The sequence below is a fragment of the Aythya ferina genome, assembly GCF_964211825.1.
Source record: "Aythya ferina genome assembly, chromosome: 18".
Lineage (NCBI taxonomy): Eukaryota > Metazoa > Chordata > Aves > Anseriformes > Anatidae > Aythya > Aythya ferina.
The window spans coordinates 8,589,714-8,611,389 of NC_140317.1; the positions used below are offsets into that span (position 1 = coordinate 8,589,714).

General features: G+C 38.5%; 1 long non-coding RNA gene across 3 annotated transcripts in view; it reads right to left on the minus strand.

Moving 5' to 3' along the window:
- The window catches only part of LOC311420890, a 114,138-nt gene that overhangs the window by 21,007 nt on the left and 71,455 nt on the right, over positions 1–21,676 (minus strand). The window contains exon 1 of one of the 3 annotated variants that reach the window (XR_014684597.1): positions 655–673. The exons of the other annotated variants lie outside the window; for them this stretch is intronic. This is a non-coding gene — a long non-coding RNA (uncharacterized lncRNA). Of the gene's footprint in view, positions 1–654; positions 674–21,676 lie in introns of those variants that run through there. 3 annotated transcript variants of the gene reach the window in all.

Below are 21,676 nucleotides of genomic sequence, written 5' to 3' on the forward strand. Positions count from 1 at the left end.
GATTTGACTAGCTTTTGGAGAGTTTCCTCAGACACTTCATTGTACTGCTCTATTTACTGATGTTTCCAGTGCTAGGAGCCTGGATTTCTTGTTTATTAGAGCTGGCATAATGAAAGTTTGCCACCTGATTAATTTTAATAGTTTAGCAAGGAACCTGAGGATAATGCATATTGGCTGCCAAGCTACAGATAAATTTTGTCCATTTGGTTGCAGAGGTTTTGGCAGAAATAAAACCTGCTCTTTGCTATTGTAGAGAAACATTTTGTTGGGTGAAATAGTGATTTCTAAGAAAGCCACTATCTCATTTGCCTTTACTGTCCTCTGAGACCTAACAAACCCAAACAAACAGGTTTGAGATGATACGAAGGCCCAATTCTGATACCCCTCACGCTGACTGTTGATGTAAAAGACTTGAAAAGAATTTGTGAATGTAGTGTTTAGGGTCTACTTGTCTGGCAGAGTTTGAAAAGAGCCCAGGACAAGAAGTCAAGAAAACTGAGTTACTCCCAGCTCTTTTAATAGCCACTTTACTGTTCTGTGCCTCAGTTTCCCCAGCTGAAGTGCACAGTGCACTTGTAGCAGCATGTTCCAGGAGAATTCAAAAAGGCTCCAGAGGTCACTTGGAGAGACTCTCTGCAGGTGAGAGCTACCTACTTGGTGCTGGGCTGTAATGCTGAACACCCAAATACTCCTCCAGTCTGCGGGGAACATTGTATTGAGCCTTCAGACCTTTTGGGAGTTGCTGACACTGAGGTGACAGGCTTTGTGTGTGCTTCTTCCAACATGGAAAGAAAGAAAGAAAACTCTTCCTGTGTTATCCTAAGGTCTTCTCCTTCAAAGACATCAGAGTGGGACTTAATTTTCTTTACACATAAATTTTGTATCTAGATAGTGTTGCAGGTCCTAGGAGGGATGTTTGACTTCTGTGGTTAGGAATGGGGTTGGAAGAAGTCGGTGCCTGATGCATTTGTAGGATGGATGGGTGCTGACAGCTCAGGCTCTGGCAAGAGAAACAATTAAAAAAAAAAAAAAAAAAGTTGTTCTCGGTTCTTTTCAAGCCACTTAATTTGGAATACAAATGATTTACACTGAAATGATTAATCAATGCATTCATTATACTTGCATGGCCACTGTTTAGCAGCAAAGCAAGTAAACAACAGTCTGCAGTAAGGCAGAAAAGATGAACAATCTCAGGCCTCAACTCTACAAATTAGTATATTAAGTGAACATCAAAATCCCTGAACAGAGACAACTTTAAGTCAACCCACACAAAGAAGCAGGCAGGATGAAGGAAATAGTTTATCTGTTCTAATATTCCTTAGTGCACATCTTCCCTTCCTAACCAAAGATCATCTATTGCAATCAAAGTGAATTACAGAATTTGTCGCTGGCATAATGAAAAAGAATATTTAAGAAGCACATCTATTTAGTGTAAGTCGTATGAGTTTGTGGGGTGATGCGTTGCATGTTTGTATTAAATTCAAAGTGTTTTTTTTTTTCCCCTTAAACATCATCTAGAACTTTCAAGAAACTTCAGAAAATTGTCCCACCAAAGGCATCGAAAATACTTTGCAGTGTAATTTTTTCCCATTTCCTAAAAGAATCATCTCAAGTTGCACTTATCTGAAACAAAATAGAAAATAAAATGAAAGGATACACTTCACAACTATGTCTGCCTCCATTTATATTGATGCATGAGAAACACAAAGTACAGTTACAGACCACACAATACCTGCATATGTGAATATACAAATCTTATCAGCTGAGCAGGAAAAGCAAACACTCATTTCTCACTGTATCAACTTAGTACATTCATTCCCTGGATAAGTATGTGAAGAAAACAGGTTCATTAAGAAAATGTCAAGGGAACTGGTTGGACACAGGGGACAGGTAAAGCAGAACAACACAGCAAACCTCAACTCAAATAAAAGATAAGCAATAATTCATCAAAAGGTTACTCGAAGAAAAAGCATTAAAATAAGCGTATGTCTTAAAAAACAAAGCAAAATAAGCATTTTCTCAAATTACTGTTGCCAACCACATTGAATAAAATATATCAACAGTTCCCCAAATAACAAAATCACCACATCATCAACTTCAGAAATCCTTTTAATTTCTTTTTAATTGCTCAGTTTTGCCTTCAGGTCCCAGCTTTTCGCTTACAGTTGGGTTTGGACAACGTTTTATAGATTGATCTTTAACAGGGAAAGGGGGCAATCAGAAGGGAAAAGAAAAAAATATAGAATAAATAAATAGAACCATTATTTAAAAAACAAAGCCTGAAAGCAGATATCCTCTTTTGTCCCATAGCAGCAATACCACATCCCTCAGTAAAAGTCTCAAAATCACGAATGTCTGAGACACTGATAATTATACAGCAAAGCCACAACAAAAAACATTTTAAACAATTAATTAAGCCCATATCCCCCCACACTAAATAGATTGTGCTCTTAGTCCTTAACTAGCTTCATGGTAATAAGCCCTTATGTACACAAAACCTCATCAGGCTCGGTAAGAGCCTTTTGGCTCATCAAACCTCACAGAGAGGCAAATTTCAGAACTCCAGCCAGTCTTCAGTATTTAGCGTATAATCCCACCTACATTAGTGCACCTGCCTTCTCTCTGCTCCAAATGTCAGTTAAATAAACCAGCAGCGTAACAACATATAGAAATAACGACTCCAGAGTTTACGACAGAAAAATAAAAACAAGGAACACTGCCCTTACGTTATTACAGTCCCCAAAAGATCCATATCCAGACAAAAACTGTAAGGGGAATTTTCAGTCCACATAATGAACTGAAACATGGCTTCTTTGGGGTTTATTTATTTTTAAAGGACCAAGTATTTTTGAGCATACAAAACTAGTTGGGATGCTTTGGAGGGTTTTCACAAAAAACAGCTATAGCCTGGCCATGCTACTGCCCCCACACGCTCTCTGCAGGCAGTGGAAAGCAGCTTCCCCCAGGGGTAACAGAGTGGGAAGCTCTGGTCCCCGAATCCTGGAAGCCCCTGCTCTGCAGCACTCGAGCCAAAACGGCTGCTGTTTTCTGCTTGTAATTCCAGCACACCTACCTACACTGGCTTTGTTGAAACACTCAGCTTTCTTGCAAACGATCCCTCGTTCTTTACAATTACAGGTGTATCCGTTGCTGGATGGTTTTGCCCAGTGAGCGGAACCCAGATCCCTGGAGCTTGGGACATGACAAACAGCACGAAGCACATGTCATTACCTCGTCTTCCCCAGCAGCACGACTGCTTCCTGGCTTAGAAGAAAAATAAATATTTGCCTCTTGCATTTGTCCCAGTAGGACTGGAAATGTGAAATATTTGCTGTAAGATTTGAGATGGTGGCACAATTTGCTCTCTGTCAAAAGAGAAAGGATGATTCATGAATAATCTATAGCTGCTACTGACTGAACTCTTAATTACAACTACTCAAAACAAAATCTCTTACATAGTTAAGTCTCTTACATAATTAAAGGAAGGGGAGGAGCGCAGAGGTAGATACACTAGAAACATGTCAAATCACTGCTCAAAAATATCCCTGTTCACCCCACAAATTATCCAATTAAGCATTTGTCAGGCTGACAAATGCTATGGACCACTTCCACCTCAGCTGAATCCTAGCATAAAGAAACTGTGTCCTGTAGATGTGTACTTTTAACAGGCTAGTAGAGACAACATTTATCCTCACCAGACTTCTTTCTGTTCACAAATCTACAACCTAAGGCTACAAATATAGCAACAAAACAAAACATATTTGCTCTTACGATTTTTATTTTCTTTCTTTTTTTTTTTTTTTTTAATTTAAATGTAATATTATCAAATCTGTAATGATTCTTAGGAAAGAACGACAAGCTAAACAAAGCCTGCAGTATGCTGGTACTCTATGCCAAAGCCTTTGCCCATGTAATTCCCACCTATGAATGATTCTAACCTAATCCTTTGGGCACAGCACACAACCAGGGGCAAGGCAGGGCCTACATCCCCATCCTCCTTGGCACACACAAGCAAGGCACATCCATCTTAACAGTAGCTCTACCACGTCCAGGATCCAGCCACGTGGCCAGGTGAGCAAGGAGCTCCATTCCCACTCCACATGGTGACCTACCAGGCACATACTGCTGCTGCAGATACTCCCATCCCATGGTACGTGACATATTTAATGCTCTTTTAACAGAGAGGTATCCGGGCCCAAGGGGCACAGGCTGTGGGGCTCTCAGGAAAGCACAGTAGGAGGGTGACAGCTCACTGTCCTGTTGTCCTGAGACAGGCTGTGGTACATGGTTTTGCACGACAAGCTACTAATAAGGAATTTTGAGAGACATCTTTTGCATTAAGTGAGATCTTAGCACAAATAAAAAGCACATCCTTTAAGGCATTTAATTTCAATCACCGAGTCTGTTTTATTTCCTAATGTACTCATAAAATTCAACAAGCATCTTCAAACTTAGCAAAAAATAGAGTTCGGAAGCTGAAAAAGGAATTGAGTTTTGCATCTAGCTGTTCCATTACAGACTTGTTATCACCCCTCTGCACTTTGGGTAACTCCACAAAGGACAGTGACCCTCCTGTTCGGGTAGAGGGGCTGTGGTTCCTGAAATCATCTTTCGTTTTGAAAAGTAGACTACAAACAAGAGAAAAGAGGGAACTACTGTAAGCAGCCAGTGTTAATTATTTCGAGTAATAATAAAAAAGCAATAAATGGCCATTTTATGAAAGATGTGGTTGGCTCCAGTTAGATTCCTGTGGCCTCAAAAATCTTGATAAATAATGGCAACCTGACTCTGAAACTGCCTATTTGCTTTGCAACACACACACAGATAAAAATAGCTTCATGCCATTTTCCAGTTTCATTAAAATCTTTGTCTTTGGAATGAGACATTAGAAATGAAATGCTTAATATATTCAGTGAAATACAATACAGCTGTTTGCCATGGTGACCTTTTCAGTATTCTGTATTTTATATTTTGATTAGCCATGTACTGGTAGAAAATCCCTTCCCTAGTTTTTGATAACAGACCTAACTCCTAGCTGTGCATGCTTTTGTGTAAATGAAAATAATGCAAGAATAGCAACACCAAACTATTCCAGAGCAATAGTATCTCATTTGCAAAGCCCCATTTCGATAAACTTTGCAGAAGGCTCATATGCAGGTTTTTATAGCATACAGGGAGCATCAACCAGGAGTCTCAGCTCCTGAAGCTGCTATGAGAAATTATTGCATCAAACACAGTATTACAGTATTAAAGTTGATCAAAACTATATTTATTGAAAAGAACAAATAAAGCTACAATGCACCTATATTTTCATATTTATTTGTGTCTGCTCCAGCCTTTTCCACATGCACAGGCAGAAAAACAGGTGGATTAAGTAAAGCATGAGCGCAAATTGAAAAGCTGGAACTGTGGCCTCCAAATATTTTCAAGACATTTATATCAAATGAGAAAATAAACACCTAAAATAACATAGAAACGTTTAAAATAACATAACAGGGGTTTTACAAATTGACAGAAGACACTGAATTCACTGTTAAAACTGACACACTGTTACTGATGGTGCTCTTGAAAGCTTTTGCCAGTTCAAAAAATTGCTATTCCAAATCTGTCACAGACTTGAGAATAACAAACACATTCATGCTCCAAAACAAATTATTTGACAAGTTCCTCCATGTATACAACCCAAGAGTCTGAGCTCAGAGTTGCAGCAAGCAAACCGAGCACTTCCTTGACACGGCACCAGGTATCCAGAGCTCCTGTTGGCCTTGACATGAATTCAAGAAATGAGAATTATGAGGTAGGTCTTCTCTTTCCAGAAGAGCCAAGCCACCTGTATATAATTCTAGATGCTTTCTCAAGCTATAGGAGTTGATGTTTCAGTAGGAAGGACTGGGACTTCACTAACTTCTAGGATATGGTGTCAAAAATCAAACAGATAGTCAAGTCCCCCCCCCTTTTTTTTTTTTGTTTCTGATCACAGGCTTTTTGATGGTCCAAACTCAGGCTTTGACTCGCATAATGTTCCCTCATGTCATTCATCCCTGTGTTTCAGCTAAGCTCCAGGTACTTTTGGAGGGATTTCTAGGCTATCAGAATCATTGCATGTGAAATAAATCAAGAACGGGATTTAAAAATTGACGTAATTATTCCAGATATATATAGCATAATATCAAAGCAACTGCCAGATCAGACCCGTATCGCTTCTTCAAACAATTTTTTACTGTCCAAGTCCAGCTAGTGTTGGTGACTTGAAGGTGCAAGAAATTCTCTCAGGTACACCAGTGAAGTGACCGGCTGACAGAGAAACCTCAGTTAGTTAGGGGACAGGTTAGATTTTGAAGCTGAGGATTTAAAATTACTAGTTCTGGATATTCTTATCACTCGTCATGTCACTCCATTCTTTAAATTCTGCTTTCAACATTATCTTAGGGTGACATGCTCACTAGACTACTCAGACCTTCATTAAATTTACAAATTCTCATTTATAAATTCATAAATTTACATTTCCCCAACATAGACAACATGAATCTAATACAGAAATTGTCTGGAAAAAGTCTATGGCTGTAGTACACAACAGGGTAGGCAGGGCTTTAAGCTCTGTGAATCTATGAAAATAAAAGCTTGATGTTCTTATCAAAGCTATCATACCGTCAGATATGATATATGCAACCTAAATAACTGTGTTTCCTTTTTTCTTTAATTTTGTATGTTTCACTTTCTAGACTTGTGTGTATTTAAATTCAGAACCCTATTAATTGCATCAACAAAGACTTTTCATGTTTAATTATGTGGCACATGCTATCAAACACATAGGCCCCTATGTTGTGTCATGTACTTAAACATGTGGATGTAAGGAAAACTCCATTAATACTGAAAGAAATTCTAATATTGAATAAAGGACCTTCTTATCTAACATGAGACTGCATTATGAAGCCACACTTCTATTATTTAGTTTTATTGTTTTAAATTAAATAGAACAAAGTGGCTATTTCTTCTTGCTGATTTAATAAGTTAATAAAGTCTACTGGCAAACATATATTTGATGTAGTGTGGAATACAACAGCTCCTTGTGATGTCAAAGAAAGTATTAAAGAAATTCTGCCTTGGAGATGTTGCATCCTGCACTGCACTTGATGAAGCCAATATTTATCAATGATGAAGACTGAGTTCACTCTCTGACAGCCTTTTCTCTCAGTTAACTTGTGCTTTGACTACATTATGGCAACTTCTTTCCGTCTCTACAAATATCTTCCTCCTTATAATACTTTCAGATGTGGCAATGATTTTTTTTAAGCATTCAATTCAATCAACTGTATCTTTCTCCAGTAGGCAAAACACTGCTCCAGGAGATGCAATACTCCTTCCCCACCCCTCAGGGAAAGCTAAGTTCACTACCACCAGATGGCAAAGGGATCAAAGCCCCAGTTAATTCCCTGCCAACTTTACATTCAAAGTGCGCCTTGGTCTGCTTGCACGTCATTAGCTAATGAACTTCACAGGAATGTTATCATGCAGGTCAGCATCAACAGGTACAGTCTACTGTAATCTGGCAGCTGTGAATAAGAAATACCGTGGAAGTACAAGCATGTTTTTGAAGGAAGACAGTTTATCTGAGACACAACACCCTGGTAACCTGCAAGTGGTTCTATTTTTCTTCCTTCAAAAATACACAGCACACTGATAACTCCTCTTTCTAAGAATACACTGATGAAGTATCTATTTGCATGTTACAGTTTTGGTTTGAGACTTTTTGTTTCCTTTGGTTTTTGCCAACAAAATGTGCAGTGAGTGTTGAACCTCTCTCAGACCATTAACACAACCTAGAAAGCAGGACAAACTTCGGGGAGACAGTCTGTTAAATGGTACTGGGGGATCAAATTCTTGTCACTATAGTCATGATAAACTTCCAATGCATCTCAATTATGTCTTGGTATTGTGTTATACCTCTTCACAGCTAACTGTGAAGTTACACAGGGTCTTCTGGGTTTTATAGCTGAAACTAGTAACAAATCTAGGATTAAGTACATCAAGTAAAAGTACTATGAAATAAAAATTGGTCTTCAAAGAGCGCCTTGACCATGACTTTCTCACAGGCACATCCTAGGGTCTTCATTGTGCACAGTACTTAGTAGGCAATGAAAATGGATCAGTTACACAACAGTAGGCCAGAATTGCAAAGCACGATGGAAGAAAGAAAAATAGAACTGGACAGCTTTATATAGCCACACAAGGAAATTAAAACTTGACTGGAAAGGAGCAAAAGTCAATTAGAGAGAAGATAATCAGAAAGAGAATTTGAAACAAAGGCTTTCATTTTCCCTGACACCGATTTTAAAATCTTGAAGGGACAAGTACAGTTTTAATGAATGTTATTTAAATATAATTAATATATCACAATCAAGCATGTCAGGAAAAGATGAACATTATGGGCTTAGAAATATTTTCTTCACTCCCTGCAGAGAAGTGCTTGATACGAAGCTAGAAGCCAGAGATAGAGGAAACTATAAATCTGTGTGAGACACTTAATAAAACAAGACTATAGACTCCTAAGTTTAGTTGAGATAACACAATACAAACGTTTGCCTTTACAGTACAATTGCGGCAATAGAATTGTATCTGCTCAGTAATCTTCCCAGGAAGAAATGCAATTTGGTTAAGGCAATTTTATGCGTATATGATAATTAATTTCTGTAACGTTAATAACTTCAGAGACAGACCAAAATTAAAACACTTGCTACGGACTACTCAGCCCATCAATTAACCAAAAAAATTGGACTGGGTTATTTGCTTCCCAAAGTGATAGAACTGGACTATAGTTAATCACTGCCCCTAGAACGAAACTAAAACCCCACAGCATCCTGAGAGGACAGAAAGGAGCGGGTGCTGCAGCACGTGTTGTCCAGTGAGTTCCCTTTGCAAACCTGCTGTACAGCTTCCAGCAGGCACCAAGGCAATAAACACACTGGTGAGGCCGGGGTTAGTCACACAGTTTTGTGGGAAATTTGCCACAAATCGCAAGAGATCTGGGAGTCCAGCTCACAAGGGAGAGAGAAATTAACTGGGAGGGGGCAAGATGTGAAATGATTTCAAAGTCAAGAATGATTATTTAAATATTAAAAACCAGGAGTTTTATAAATAATAAACCCAAAAAAGCAAAAATCAAAAAAAAATTGACTCAGGGTGTCAGTAGATTCTTATAGTTAAAGTTATATAAATTATAGATTCTGAAAACCACAGCTAATTAAAACATACTGAAAAAACACATGCTCTTTTATCTCACACAAGTTGAAATCGGGACTTCTGGAATGAGGCTAAAAAGACACAGAACTAAGATCTTTGCACAGATTCCCCTAGGCAAGACATCAGCTCCATGGTTTGGGCAGACAGGGACTAGTGGGCAGTTTAGATTTTTTTTTTCTTTTGTTTTTAACTCCTACTTTTTTCTTTCTTTCTTTTCCATTTTCATCATGGCTGCAAGATGTGGTTCCACATAAGTAATTATGGAAATGGGCTGAGGAGATGACATCTGAGATTTCAGAATGAACTGAATATATGCACAAAACCTTCCACTTCTCAGAGCCGACAGCAGAGGAGGCTCCCTGTGGAGTACCTGTGAGGCATGAAGAGACCAGAAGCTGAATGAGAAATCTGTTTGTGGCAGCAATTGTAGCCCCTTTCCATGCCTGAGGAAAAATTCCCCCCTGTGCAAAGGACTAGCACAGGGCCCCCAGCACCTTTAATTTCCACCTGAGCCCTTAACAGAGGGCCGGTAGAGCATCTCCAGAAGCAGCCCGAAGCCTTGCCTTTGTGCCTCCTCCACCAGCACACAACCCCTGTTTACTGAAGTCAGGCTAATTTTTCCCTCTCCTTCAAATCCGATGATGCTTTTTCTGGAAAACTACAGAATAATTAAGCAGTATTGATAGATTTACCCAAGGCAGAGCCACCAGCTGTAAACAAGAGCAATGCTCTATCAGTACACACAGTGATCCATGCCCGGCATCGCACAGCCCCTTCCAGAGAGGAAAACAAGGCCGTAGTGTGGAGTCTGCAGACAACAGGTTCTTACTAACATCCCTGGTCAATATTTGCCTGTGACCATGTGGGGTGCATGATGCTCTGTGTCTCAGATTCACCAGAGCTGAACTACTTCGACAGCAAGTCCCTAATTCATATTACCGCAGCATAAAGCAACTACCCTGCCACAGCACTTCCAGGCCAGAGGGTTACGTGCTTTACAGAAGAAACCCTCGAAGTGTCCATCCCAAATGTTTCTGGTAGGACCAGGGTTAGCTGGTCAACCCCTTACAAATCTAGACATACCATCCTCAACTATCAAGGATTACTCTGTGTAGTTCTACATTCATTTCAGTGTTTTCCTAAATGAGTGTCTTAGTAAGTGGAGGAGCACTCAAGTTTCACATCAGGTCTCACGGTAACTCATATCGCAATATGACCTTCTGCTACTTGCTTTGTTGTTTTGCTTTGACAAGCACACCTTCAACCTACCCTTCCCTAGACTGTAAAATTAGTTTTTGTTGCCTGTCTCTAAAATCACAATGATTTTGCAAAGAATTTTAATTCAATCAGTGAACTTTAAAGGCTCTCACTAATTATTGTTTAGGCCATCAGGGTTATTTTTCAATCATCTAGTCCTGTATCTACTTCTGGGGCGGAGGTGAGGGGAAAAAGGCATCCTGATGCAATCAAATGCAAATTGTGTCACTCAGTCGATCAAACAGGAAACTAAAATACAAGTCGTTCAAAAACAAGAGAAAATATTTTACAGTAGAGTTCACCGAAAACACAAAAAGCAGTGTAATTGTCTTCTTTTAGATGTTTGCACAACTTGCTTTAAAGACCTTATCACCATTCCACTGGAAGCTAATTTTGCTGATAAAGTATTAAATAGATGTTTAACTAAAATCAGATCTCACACAACAAGGTTTTTTTGTTTGGTTGGTTTGTTTTTTAAAGCCCAAATTGAGAAACAGGACAGAAAGAAAATTGAGGTGATTAATGGAAGCACATTCTAGTGAAGAAATAGATTTTAATTGTTGCTATTAGTTTATGTGAGTTTATTCTAGCCTAAGATTGAGATCAAGCCACTAAGAAAAAAATCACTCCTGTTATATATCTTGAAAAAGCTTTAATTTTTCAAAAGACTAATTGCTAGATGGCAGATTTTTTTTGTGTGTGTTACCTCTCAAACTGACAGATATGAAAATAAAGTCACTTGGGTAAGTGGCAAGAGAACATAAATCTCAAGTACAACAAAAGAAGTAACAAGAATCTCAAATGAAATGCCAAAGAAATGCTAAAGTGGAGAAACTGGAAATTTCAGGAACACACACAAATATCTCTCCTTTCCTTTCACATGGGTCCAGTATTCCTAAAAAAAGATATACACCAAAGCACAGCCAGATTATTTTTTACACGTTTAATTATAGTGACTTCCAAACAAGGAGGTGACAGGCACCCTTTGCACTGCTCTGTAGGCACAGCACACAGCACTGCTCTCCCAACACCTAGAGCACGTCCCAGACACCAGGGATGCATCGGCGTGGTTGCACCTGCAGCGTGGAGACCTGCTCTACAGAGGGGCAGGTTTGGGATTTCCAAATGATTGTAGAAATTGCATCTGAGCAAAGCAGCAGGGTGGTACCTCGCCTCTCCGCACGCTGCGATCTGTTGAGTTTTCTCCAGACACAGGAGCTCATTCAGACTTAACGATGCCAGTCTGCTCAGCATTTTCCCATAATTAGACCATATATTCTGCTGGATTGGAGCTGTTTAACTTAAGTGGATCAGTTCAAAGAACAACTTTGGTCAGAAGGGACCTAAATTCTGGCAATAGTTGAAACCCAAAACCTGAATCAATGTTGGTGGAATCCAGCCTCCTCTTCTCACCCTCACCAGCAAAAGAGGAGACCTCTCTGTGACTGCAGTAGCACCATGGCTTTTGTCACATCCATAGCATGCTTTCCCCTGCTGCTTTTACTAATGAGGGATTGAGAATGAGTCATGTTACAGGCTGGCTGGATTATCTAAAAGTACATTTTTAGCAAGATAGCCAAATTCAATTTTATTTCACTGAGCGAGACCAAGCTGCTTGCTGAAAACATTTGTCTACTCCCACCCACCAAGTGAACCCACCAGTTAAGGTGTTACAAACTGCTAATGCCTTGACTCTAATACCTAAAATAGTCTGCTCAATTCAAGTAGAATTCAGAATAGGCTAAGCATGACATTTCTCCATTGCTCACACATTTGATGATGCTCATCTGGACTCCTCTGCACAGATATCCCAGCCAGCTGTCTGTACAGAGCATCACACCCAATCGCTTCTGCTGGCTTTGGGATTTTTTATTATTTCTTAAATATTCACAGTTCACTTACCAGTAATTGTTAACTTGCATTGTTAAACATTTTATTCTCATACGCACTTTTTTTTTTTTTTTCCCAGGGAAAGTTTGCTTTTCATAAAGATTATTGCTTTAAAATGCATAAATTTGCAATCGGTTTCTGCAGCAAGAAGATCTGCTCATTTGGCAAGTGAATTGTAGTAATGAGTATCTGCCTCCCAAGGTAAAGCTGGTCAGGATATTATGCTTCCCAAGCATGTGACAGAAGGAGAAATCTATCTACAAGACCAAATGGCCTTCAATACACATACAGTATCTCCAAAAGATGAAAGTGAGCAGATCTGAGCTTATTAGATACTTGTCAATGAGGAGAAAATGCACCTGATACAGTTGACAGCAGGGAAAAAAGATGACTTTAATATTGCTCACCTCCCAGAAACAATCCAGTTAGTCAGGGAACAGAAATATTGGTGTGAGCAGCAATGCCACACACTAAGTTAGTCTTCAGCTAACTCAGTTTTCCTACAGAGTGCAGATTTTTTGATACCTTAGGCATATAATTACCATGTGATATATGCAAGTTACCATTGCAATACAGGTAACTATATAGGTAAATGTGGGGTTTGTGCATCCAGCTGCATTCAACAATCCCCATCGGCGCCTCTATAACGGAGGTGTACCTCATTTTGCACAGGCATGTCAGACTAAGCAATTCAAAACCTTGTACATGAAAGGGGGTTTTATAAGGCCATTATTACTGTAGAGTCCTTCTGTAGCTGCTTTTCACAACCATTTTATCTTATACATCTTGAGCTATTGGATTTCGCCCACTCGTGCCTCTATAAAGGCCTAAACCACTTTTTCCAGTAATTTGGCAGAGAACATCCTTCTTTGTAGCTGTTCATTCATCCCTTTACCAGTCTTTCTTTCCAGTACCTTTGTTGCTCTTTCCAACTGTTTCTGTGCTGTTCTATTTCTTTAACAGGACCAAAAAAAAAGTATATATATATCTCACATTGTAGAGCACTGATGAGCAAGATTCACTTCGAAATTCTGGAGAACAAAGTTATAACTTGGAAGCAGCAGAATTCCTATTTTTCTTCAATTTCAATGGTTCAAAATTGTAGGTGTTTATTAGAGATGGCCTGGTGGACTGAAAAGCAGGCATCCTATTAATTTTTAAAAGAATTTTTTTTAAGTACTTGAGACTGATTGACCTTACACTTTCACAGCCATATATCATTGGAAATGGGGATGCACAGACAGGGCTTGCTGAACTCCTCATGACACTGCTCTGAAGCACTCCAAGGAAAGATACTCCAAAAACACAGATGAGAATGGGATAATTGAATCATCTAGGAATATATTTTGTATTTCATTCCACCCATTTACTTCTTATTTTAAATGCATTTCAAACTTAAACAACTTGAAATATTCAGCTTTCAGCTGCCTGCAAGGACACTATGTTTTTGTTGTTGTTATTTTTCCATTGCTAGGAAGATATTACTATAAAGGAATGGAAGCCTTTCTGAACAAGTTACATACTAATGTATTTATTATTATGAATTTAGAGCTAATGCTTAACAAAAGGAAAAATTAAGAAATATATTCCAGTAAGCTTCGTGACACTTTTGCCCTTCATTTGAGTGAATTGTGTTCCTTTCTCTCTGTCAAAAATCTACATTTGGAATTGTACAGAGAACACACTCTAAATTATGATCTTTCTCAAATTCAATCAAATTTCTCTCTGTCTCTATTTCTTTCTTTTTCTCCTGCTGCTGCTAATTAAGATAAATACATCAGAAGTGTTATTGCTGAAGGGAAAGCTGTAGAAAGTGTCATTGGTCCCTGTGATATTTCCCATTTTGCCATGAGCTGTCGCCAATGATTTAGGACCAGGTGCCAAGGATTATATTAATCTTGATGAAATTAGCAAATGCTCTGCGATGTTGACATCCCTTGGTGCTAAGTGACATTCCCCTGGCTGGACCATTACTACTGAGGAAAAAATACTCTTTCTTCCTCAGAGCATGGTGAATCAGGGCCTCAGGCGAAGACATTTTTCCAGAAAGGACAAATTAATGTATTACTTGCTATAAAGGGTTAGCCTTTTTTCCAGCACCATTGGTGAAAATCTGTTCCAGACTCTTAAAGGACACAAAAAAGATCATCAGAGGCCAATAGATGAAGAAGAAAAAATAATCCTATTCTTGGTAAGGCTAGATAAAGGACCGCTGTTATATAAATAAATATAATGTAAGGAAGATTATAGCTGCAGTTCAATTAAAAAAAAAAAAAAAAAAAAAAAGATTTTGAAAAGCATATTGCCTAATGCTACCTGCAAACAGAGGCATATGCACATTTTTGCCTTTTGCATATCTTCCTGCACTCAGGTGTTTGCTAAACCTTCCACTGTATAGCAACTAGTCGGGGAAAGGAAGGGCTGGTGTATACATAGGAAAAGAAGCAAAATGTGAAAAAGGAATTACATGCTTTTCTAATCCTAGATTATTTTTTTTTTTAAATGCATGACTACATTATTACTGAATTATGAAGCACTTATGCATATAGACACCAAGATTTCACAGCTTTAAAATACAGGTTTTCTTGCCTCTTTCCTGCCCCTTTTTTTTCCTCATTCACATATACTATCAGTCTTCATTTTGTTTAGAGAGCGTACTTAAACTGTCCTGGAGATTATGGTCTCAACCCTGCAAGCACTTGCACTGCTTAAAAATACTTGGACCAGATGATCTTGAAGGTCTTTTCCAACCTTAATGATTCTATGATTCTACTGCCTTCAAAAATTAAGCAACTTCTTTTGCATGCAATGCATATTTTCTGGAGGAGAATTAAAGTACATCCAGTACCTGATAAAATATATTTTTTTGTTTTTGTTCTCTGTGGCCCTGATTCAGTGAATTATCCCCATTCTTTAAGGACCCTCAGCGTAAGTCCTATTGAAGCCAATGGGCTTAAGCAATGCTTAAAAGCTAAGCATTTAAACTTGAGGGCTTTTCTAAAGAGGAATTATTTTAAACACAGCTGAAGCACTTCCCCGACTGGCTCTGTGCAACAGCCACAGACAAAAATCACTCCCCTTTATAGTGACCCCTCTAAAAATACCAAGCAAATTTGGTAGCTAGTGACTACGTGAGGCTGACCAGTGCTGTCTCCTTGCTTCATCCCTTTGTTCACTACCCATTTGTTCACTGCTTATCTCAAATAAGCTTCTTTTAATTCTCCATGTATAACCTCACCAAACTCAGGAGATGTAGCAAATAAACCAGCTTTGTTGTGTTTAGGTTAAAAGTCTCATTTGCCAACTATTAAAATCTGTTCTCTTTGCACCAATGGGCAGCCAAGAGGCCAGCTTGTGAGATTTGCTCATTTGTGATCATCTACGCTCATTTATATGATCATATATGCACCTCTAGTGGATATTTCTACTCCTAACATGGGCTCATTTGTGACCTTTTATGTGACCAGTGCCATTATACACAGGACCAGAGACTTGCAAAAGGTATTAAATATCATATTGCACACCTCCAAGATTGACCCTAAGCATTTTAATGTTGTTCAAGTATGACCTGACACAGCTGAACTAAGGTCCAACCAGATCTTTATTCCCACTGAATAAATATGCTCGTGTTCTATGATGACTAATGCTCAAGCTCTGTCCTTGGAAGAACTTTGTAGCTTCTCCAGGGCTTCAGCTGGTTGCCTGTAAGCATGGCCATCTGCAGGACCAGGCTTTGAGACTGCTGTGCTGATGCATCTTAATACTGATGTGACCCTCAGTAAATTCTAGAGTTTATGGATTTGCTGACACTGCAATTTAAAAGTAGACAGTTCTCAGCAAGGTTGAATTAACATGTGTCAGCACAGATTTACACAAGGATAGCTGATAACTGCCTGGCAGGAAAGGAGGAGAAAGTTATTTTTAAATGAAAGCCTGAGTGTTGTAAGGAAAACGTAGAATAAAGAGAAGGGTGCAGACATCTTTTCACATTGAACACAGCACTAACTCTCATTTTTATACTTCTGCTTTTCATCAGTCCAATATCAGCAGAGATTCTGTTAGCTCTCATCCTGCCAATACAGACCTCCATAGGAGATGAGAAAACTGTTGCTGCTGTTACAGGTACTCTACTTACCTAACAACTGTATAATTGTTTTCTTCTTCTCTGCGAAATAATCTTGTTTTAATATGTATTTTAATATCAAATATATATTTTAATTCCAGCAAGTAGCTATAGAAATACATAATCTATCATAAAAATCAAATCCTGTAGAACTTGTAATAATGCTGTATTTATTAGAGCCTGATTTTTATTATTTTTTAAAGTTTTTACTGAGGCTTTACACATATAAATACATGTAGAGAACACAGTCTATGTAATGGCTACGAAATGTGATCACAAAATCCAAGAATCCAAGTTAAAGCAAACGAATCACAGCAGTAAAAAGAATCAGACTGTGATGCCATATACTTAAATTGTCAAATACGATGTCTGTTATACAACATTTTTTGACAAGGAAGAAAACCCATGACCTATCATACAAGGTTCATATACTGTCTTGGCTAGCTGTTCCTTAGTATGATTTTCACTTAAAATAGTTAACTTGAAATAAAATACCTATCACCCTATAAAAGACTTTCTGCTATGACTGATCAAGAATACAACTCTTGGCTCCTGAGCACATTAAAGCCAGTGACGATCTTTCTTTCTAGTAATGTTGCTTTAACTCAAAAGAATTGATTTTTCCAAAGCTTTGCAATACCATAGGGGAAAAATCTGTTCAAAAAACAAGCATTCAGGGACATTCACGTATAAACACAAATATGCACATCAGTATTTAAACTGGAATTAAATTTATACATGTCTTAATGCATACGCAAAAGTGTTTGAAAATGTAACTACCCTATTGCTGCAGTTCTTATTTTCAGTGGAAAAACGTGCAAGTATATTTTGTATTTCCTAGTTGAATGAATGAATGGATCATATGAAATTTCAGTTTGGGGAGCTAGGTGCTTTTGGAATAAAATTTCTGCCTATGAAGAACAGAAATACACTCTCCACAGAAAGCAAGTAATTATCAGAAAGACCTCTTCCTCTGCGGAGTAGACACAGGAGTTGGTTCTACAGAGACTCTATGCCAACTGCCACAGAAAGCTGCTCCACCCACGGAGTAAAACCATGCTACCACAGTAGGATTCAGCAGAAAGATCATCTCCATCCTTACGGTGACAAGTTTCAAACATGTAACCCCTGATCAGGGCTTTTACCACTCACTACTGAAACTCTCTCTCTCCTGTAGAGCCACATACACTCTCTAGAGCCTCTTAAAGATTTCCCAGCAGAGAACTTGAGGAATTGCATTTTTAACTATTAGCCACTTTGATAAAAACTTAGTATTTGTTTTCTTTTCAAATAATTTGTGTTACTTATATACTTCAGTCCAAGTCTATTCCTGCTCCAGAGGTAGAATCGAGGAAGTAGTTATGGCACAAGTCACTTTTAGGTATAGTTATTGCCAACAGGCTTTTGGAGGTGGTCACATCTGTTTGGCAAATATCTGCAGCCCTTGTCAGCACCCTGGGGTCTGAAAGCAGTTAGATACTGTCAGATAGAAGTTCTGTGCACAGGTGAGTAAGATATTTGTTTGTACTTCAGAAGAATTATCAAAAGTATATTCAAGTGTAGAGATTTCATCCTCCTCCTTACACTGGAATTAGAGATGGCTAGAAGTTTCTTATCACGAAACTGTTTCGATTACCCAGCAAAAGCTTCTCCATAAATAGCACATTTGTACTGAAAGAGAAACAGATTCTGAAGCAGGATGGGGAAATAAAGAAGGAAAAGTTTGCCAATATGTGAAGCTGTCTTAACATAAACCAGTGATATTGTGTTACCAGAGACTATTTTTAAAACATTTAAAAAGTGTTCAACTCTTACTAACATGTAAGCTAAATGCTTTTAAAATTAGAGTATTCCTTAACTACAATTTTTGTTGTCAGTCTGGTTCTGAATGAGACGTTCCATCAATCATTCTACCAGAAAGAAACTAAGTGAATCTGAAGACCCTACTCAGATGAAAGGGACTCATGTTTCATTCATAATATTAATATTTATACTAGAGCTCTCCTTGTACCCATGGAAAGTAATTAAAGCAACTAAAAGCTATTAGAATATTCAGTTTAGAGAGAGACAATTTGTCAACTTCCATTTTCTGTTTTATTTGTGTGGTACTGCAGCTGCCTCACAGGGCCTTAGTTCACGCTGCCTCACCTGAGGTGCACAAATGCAGAAGATACCAGTCCCCTCTGAGACTCCATGTCCACGTGTACCACCCAGGTGGGCACTGGGCAGCAGAGCCAAGTTTATGCATCATCTTTAGTCCCTGATTAGATTGCACTAACCTGGGTAGTGGCTAATCCTTTAGCTTTCCCAACATCAGTCACTTCTAATTCCTGTAATTCAAGCCAGCAGCAGCTTGGTGAGCCTGCTCGTTCTCCTATTAGTCTGCAGCATGTGCCACTGCCTCGCAAGCAGCACACAATTCACCCAGGCAGATCAATACTATTGATTGCTTACCTAGGGGGTGCATCAACAGTCACTCCCAATGAGGCCAAATCTCCCTCGCTCCAGCAGCACCAAGTCCAGCTCATTCCCTACCCAGCAAGCACAATTTTGATGCCTTGAGGCACCAAGTCAGTAGATTTGAATTTTCCTGGCCAGCAGCAAAATCGAACCATGCTGTAACACAGACACTGCCAGTAAAACAAGCAGGAAGATTGTTCTAATGATCCTGAAACATTCTTACTATCAAGGGCAATTTGGTTTTGCTGTTGATTAATAACAGAGAAATTACATTGCCTGTCTTCCCAGGCTGGATCCATTAAGAGCAATGGTATGCAAAATCTTTCACTTAGGTTTTGAATCATCCCATGACCAACTTGAAGCTAGAAACTGTTAGGAAGTTCTCAACTGAAGCCCAAAGCTAAATTTTGCAAAGCTGAGTATGCTTGAACGTGGAAATCTGGACTGATCTAGTGTAAGAAGGAACACAAAGAGCTGGGCAAAAAGAACCACTTTGAGACTGGAAGCTCAATTCAAACACAGCTTTCAACATCACAACTATGCTTTAATGGTTTTTTAGATTTTAATTACCACAATTATAAGAGGGGGAAATATTCTAAGATTCATTATTTCATTTTCATCCGTAAAATCTCTTGCTGGTCAACTGTGTTTGGTGCTGTGGTGATGAAGCACAGAGAAAGAGGGTGAGTAAATACAGTAAATGGATGGAAAATGAGTTTCAAGCTCCTGCAAAGAATTATCAATTGATTTTTTATGGTGGTCACAACATTGTGTGGTTTCAATGTCAGATTTTCTTTTGTTGTTTGAGTCCTATTTTTTCCCTTCACAAGCATCAGCATGCAGAGATGCCCAACTGAAGGTAAAAAAAGAAAACAAAACAAGACCCAAACAACCAAAACCAACAATCAAACACACACACACGCAGTACCAGGTGAATAAAGCCTGACAAATTTGTTTCCACACTGGCTTTGCTATGCAAAGGCTTAATGAGCCCAAACCTCCACACAAGTCCCACCAGGCAGAAGCTCCACAGACCCGAAATGATCTGAAAAGTTCAACAAACATCACATGAACTGACAGAACTGAGTTTCACAAGGCAGTAATTAAAAGCTGCTGCAAGCTCATTTAAACAATGGCAAAAATGGAAGGAAAGTAAAAAAAAAAAAAAAAAAAAAAAAAAAAAGAAACATGACAACAAAGGAGATGCTGGCAAAGCACCCGCAAACCACTCGGGGGACTTCATTCTTGTCACTTTGGGACACTCACTGATGTTACTATTAACTGAAGTCTAGACACACCTTCTATTCCTGGAGAACACTGGTAAAATCATCAGCTAAAGCAGCATGAATGGCCATGGCCCAGCCAAACCCTTAGACTCTGACTTTTTTTGTGCAAAAACGATATTATGCATCTGCCTTCACAGACTGAAGGTGAGAAACCAGAAATAGTTGATGGGTGCACTGGTTTAATTTCTACTTATATACCAAGTCGGTTTCGCAATGAAGGTCAGTTTTGACTGGTAACGTGCACAGACCAAAACCCAAAGACAACACCAGGAAACAGCTAAGCCAATTGTCATACAGAAGGGAATCCCCCTTTCCTTCTGTAGCCCCCATCACAGCAGCGCTGTTGCTCTGATGTAGTAGTAACTTAGGTAAACAGAAGTAACTGCACAAGGTGTGGTGAGCAATCACCATCTCTGTTATGATGGCATAAATATAACACTTAGATCAGGTTTCTGGTGTGAATAAATACTTCCATGGTTGACATTTTTCTATGCAGAAAATGCCAAATATTTACTCTAAGTTCTTTGCTTCTTTGTTGTTGTTTTTTCCTAATAAACCAATTTGCTGTAACAGGCATGAAAAGCAAGGATTTCTGTTTCTGTAAATAAAGCCAATGAAATTTAATCTTTCCACTTTCCATACTGAAAATAAATAGGAAGGCACTATTAAGCAATAATCCTGAACCTACACTGAATTTTGCTTATTTTTCAAAGTATATGTGGTGGTTTAGCTTCAGATGAAAATGTTACAGCAAGCTAGACATTGTAAACCACTAAATTTCACATACCTACCAATGAGCTAAGTGCAGTTAGCTAGTTACAACAGTAAACATTTCAAAGATGGTCATTTTTCAGAAATAGCTTGGTACTTCACTCCATACCTTTATGATCACTACTGCCTGATGTATTCCAGCTAATTCCCCTCAAAGCAAAATTCAGCAAGGCACTTCAGAACTTCATTAACTATGTGCTTACCTCATTCATTCTTAGTTCTCTACACATGATGCTTTATAGCAGGGAACAGTCAGGGATCATGCCTAGCACTTCACAGTAAGGAAAAAAAAAAAAGTATTAAGCTTTATATCCCAACACCTATTCCAAGATGATGGGATCAAGAACTCAGAAATTCAATTCTGGTTGAATATATTGGTTATTTCACCATGCCACTAAATAAAATACAGAACTATTCTGATTAATATGATTTAACTTTGTCATAAAATTCCTATTCCAAAAGCAATCCATTTCAAAGTATCAAATCAATACAAAAAATTGGATATTTATCATAAAACCGGAATTAAGAAGTCATCCAAAGAAATTCTTTGTGAAACTCAAAAAAACATAAAAGTGAAAAATTCTAAAGGAATTGTTTTACTTTATTCTGTTGAAAAAATCAACATGCTTTCTGATAACATTTCTATTTG